Raw genomic sequence first — 4625 nt, 5'->3', positions numbered from 1 at the left:
CAACGCTCCCACAGCTGAAAGGGCGAGCATGTTTGGTGGGAAAGGGGATTCGAACCCGCGACCCTCAGATTGCGAGTCGAGCGACCTAACCACCTAGCCATGCCGGGACAAGAAAGTTGGCAATGTTATGTCTAGATATACAGGTTATTATAAGCTTAGAAGTTATTGTTTCCATTCATATTTATACAGCCATTTTTATCAGTTTGTCGAACAAGTTCAAGTCGTTTCCAGGTCTGAACTTGATACTGGCGATCCGTCAGACCCATTTCCAAGCAGTGAACCTACTGTTACAGAATAAATAAGCTGTTTTTACTCTTTTTCTTTACAGTCACTTTGCAATGTTACCCTTTAGTTTATATTTGTTGTTACCATAGATATGTTAAAACCATGTTATATTAAACTTGTTCCACTCGGTCAGACAGGGTTTCCTTTGATGTATATCAATACTGATACTAGACTTGGATTATATGAGCTGCTGGTGACATGTTTCAGTTGTATAAGAAAGCAGTACATATAATGCACACCAAGAGATACAAGGAATATGGCTTGTTGGTTGGTAGTTAAGCGCACAGATATTAACAAAACCTGTTTGGGTGATAAAAAGAACGTCATTCCGTAAAAGGAAACAAATTTTATGTCAATTTTTACTTTTCAGCACCAGCGAGCTACTTTAAGAATATTGACAGCTCTCTCTCTAGTAAAATGTGCTATTTTAAGTAAATATATTTATTTTGAGTGTTATGTATGTTTTTGGAAAGGGACTGTTTCACTTAATTTTCTTCGTGTCCAGTTTATTCCTTTTCCCACACCTCAGTCAACACTCGGGGAATACATATTGATTTTATATAATCTAATCTGTCGTTACTCTTGTTGTTCTGCGGATCCTACTCAATTACTTGAGGGAAATCAGTACACCTGAGAATACCACAATCACACAAACAGAAAAAATGATAGCCATTCGCATATTTATATGCAACTTGAGAGAGGGTGTTATTACATTATTGTCCGAAGAACAGATTCACTAATGAATCTAATTGTAGCTGCATTAAGATTTATGTTTCTGACCTTAACACACACCTCAAAATAAGGACGGCAGGGTTAACCATGATGTAGAGATGCTAAAATTAGACCCACATTTATAATACTAAACATGGTGCACAGATGTTAATCATCAATTTAAAACATATTATGTATTAAATTAAAAATAGGGTCTTCGTTACTGACATTCTCTAAGGTATATTTTAGTTTATTGGAACATTACCAAATGGAATATAATATAAAATTTCTTAGGATCATCACTACGTTTCGAATACTTGGTAATGGTTTCTAAAATCTAGTTTGGACACTATACGAAATATTTAAGTCTCTACAATGTATTTTGGAGACTTATTTGTTAATAATTATCCTAAGATTTTTTCCTTTTTGTGTGATATCTTATCAACAGCGTTTTTTTGTTGTTGTTGTTGGTGGTGGTATTTAAGCGAGTAATACTACACAATGGGCTATATGCACTGTGCCCGCCACGGATATCGAACACAGATTTCTAATGTTATAAGCCCTTAAGCTTACCGCCGAGCTTTATCATCAGTGAATCTAAATAAATGATAATGCAGGTGACTTATATACCAAAACTATGCATAGTCGTCTGTACACGATAACACACGTGTTATAAAACAAATTAGATTTTGTAAAGTTTGGCTTTAGACAGCAAAAGAGCCGTTTACAGAGACCTTTATAAATAATATTATTAAAAATTGTTAACTTAAAAAGGTGGATTAGGGATCTTCAAAAAATTACAGAAGCAAGATAGGTAACTTAAAGTGAAAATGCAATCGCAGAAAAGTAAACAAACAAACTTAAGGTTTGAGACGTAGTGTTGACATTATCTCCTAAAGTTACAAGTCCATATTTTGACTCTCCTAAATATTACAGCTTTTAGACATGGGTCAAAATAGGGATTTGTAGCTTGAAGAAATAATGTCAACACTGTGTCTCAAACCCTAAGCTTGTTTGTTTATTTTTTTGCAATTGCATTTTAACCATAAACTACCTATCTTGTTTCTGCATATTTTTGAAGATCCCTTTTTAAATTAATAGTTTTAATAATCTTGTTTCTTCAATTTTTTTTGTGTCCATCATAGCATGAATCTGTATAATAGCAATACTATCCTAATAGAAACAGTTTAATTTAACGAAATGCGTAGTTGGTGTATGATGCTCTCTCTGGGAACAATGATAACCTTTGGATTGGCTTCATGCAGATTGAACTGTCTATTGCTCTTGATATAATTGCCACAATGTTATCATTGATAGTCATACTGCATGTATGATCACTATGGTGCATGGTGAACAACATATCACGTGTTATGTATATGCTTGTAAAATATATATATAGTTACAATATTTATACTCTGTAGTTATATGGGAAATCTGTAAACACTGGATTGGAGGAACTACCGAACTATACTAGAATGGTGCATGGACTGTATTTTGAAACCGCATGAGTTTTATACATGCATGCACATGCAATGCATGTTGGCTAGTATTTACACACACACACACACACACATATATACATGGAGGTTTTATACTTTTTAACTTGTAAAGCCGTATACATAGATAGCTTGAATTTTTCAAGTTATATAAATGCAAATATAAGTCAACGTGTCATAATATAATAGCATATGTATACATATCTCTGTTGGCCACAATAAGGCCGGTCACGGTTTTTCTGCAGCTCTGGCCAGATTTCCTCTTACAGTGACATTCTGCACACTCTACAAGGTCGAAAACGTATTAACTAACAATTATGAATTGATTATATTAATATACCTTTCCACCCTCCATTTCTGCTGAAGTTTAGGTTGTGACACTTTCACGACCCTCTTTTACTGTGACGACCCTAAATTCTGGTGGGCCTTCGCTGCTGCATTCTCTGAAACTAAATATTTTATAAATAAAACAGATAGCTACCAAATTGCTGTCACACCTTCGCCTAGAATCGTTATCATTTTCGCCATCTCCTGCTTGCACGATTCTTTTCACTCCTTATAGTCAGCTTCGAAGATGGCTACAGTATCTATAAAATTCACAATCACGCAGTTTTGGCTATAATTCGACACTTACCATCAGCCATCAGTGTGACTGCCAATCCGATTCTCAAAACTGAGACTGGTGCTATTTTTCAAATTACAGTATAAGATTTCTGTTGTGGGAGACAGCCTAGACGTTTGTGTAACATGGCCGAAATTGATCATGCAGTGGTAAAAAAAACTGCGATCATGTCAGCAGCGTCGTGTCCGAAAGGGCAGGAACCCTCTATATAAACAAATGATACTTGACATGCATACAGTTGCAACAATAAGTTAATAACTGCTATGGTACATGGGTCGTGCCTCCCATATAAACATTAAATTACATCCACGGCCTGCACCCAGCTATATAAGTTTACATGTAGTAGATTAAAAGGCTTCATATAAGCCACAGACTACATTACAGCGACTGGATATCAACGGTTATACAGCCGCTGTTATTTGCTAGGTAGTCAAATAAACTTAAAAACCACAATGCGCAATGATGCGTTTAGTAATATTGCCCAAATTTTATTACAATACACACAGCCATTTTTGCTGTAGGCTGGCGTAACAATATTAAATAATAATAAAGAAGAACAAATGGGCGATCCCTATTATGAACCACAACCGTGGTTCATGATAGTTCAAACTATTCCTATTCCCCACAATGCGGTTATAGATATATTTATCCAAACCGGTTATGATATGCTCCCTTCTCTTCCCTCACAATGTGGTTATATACCTATTTGTTCAAACCGGTTATAACATAATCCTTTTACTCCTCCTTTATGTTATAAATCTATATATATTTTCAAACCCGATATACCATACTCACCCTCTTCCCCACAATGTGGCTATACACTTGTAGTCCCTTCTTGTATTACGTCACACAAATTTAATCTACCATATTGCTATATAAACATTTAGGAGCATTTCATAACTGAGATTAAAACTATTGTAACATTTTTAGAAGTTTAACCGACAGCTAGACAGATAATCACTTGTTCGATGAAATATCATACAATGTCATTGTTTTGTGCAGTTTTTGTTGTTTAATTAAACAGACATGACCGTAGCAATAGGAAAAAGAATCGTTACACATCAAGGTGAACAGACAAAGAAGTTATCTAGCTGTTGACAAACCATGTTGTTCTTTAATGATGGGAGAGCAGATATAAAGTAGACTAAGCTACAAAAACACCTGAAGTTGCTCAGATCCCTTTTCGACTGTTAATATTATAATATATTGTTAATAAAATTGCAATAGTTACTAGCAAATACAACAAATAAAACTCTGAAAAAGAAATTAAAGACGTAAAATAATTGTGAGTGCTGAAGCAAACATTCCTATTTGTACGAAAGAGGAAAAGTATTTATCATCAAAGGAAATTGAGCAAGTCAGGAAAATAGCTAAACGACTTATGTCGAACATATGGTGGGTGTGTACGACAAAAATACAGTATTTTGTAATAGACAATTCTTGTACAATATTTGATGTTCAAACATGAGGGCGGTAGAGCTTTAGACTTGATCCTTTCATTTGGACTTACT

This window comes from Limulus polyphemus, unplaced genomic scaffold (genome assembly GCF_000517525.1).
Source record: "Limulus polyphemus unplaced genomic scaffold, Limulus_polyphemus-2.1.2 Scaffold750, whole genome shotgun sequence".
NCBI classification, from domain to species: domain Eukaryota; kingdom Metazoa; phylum Arthropoda; class Merostomata; order Xiphosura; family Limulidae; genus Limulus; species Limulus polyphemus.
This window is presented reverse-complemented; position numbering follows the sequence as displayed.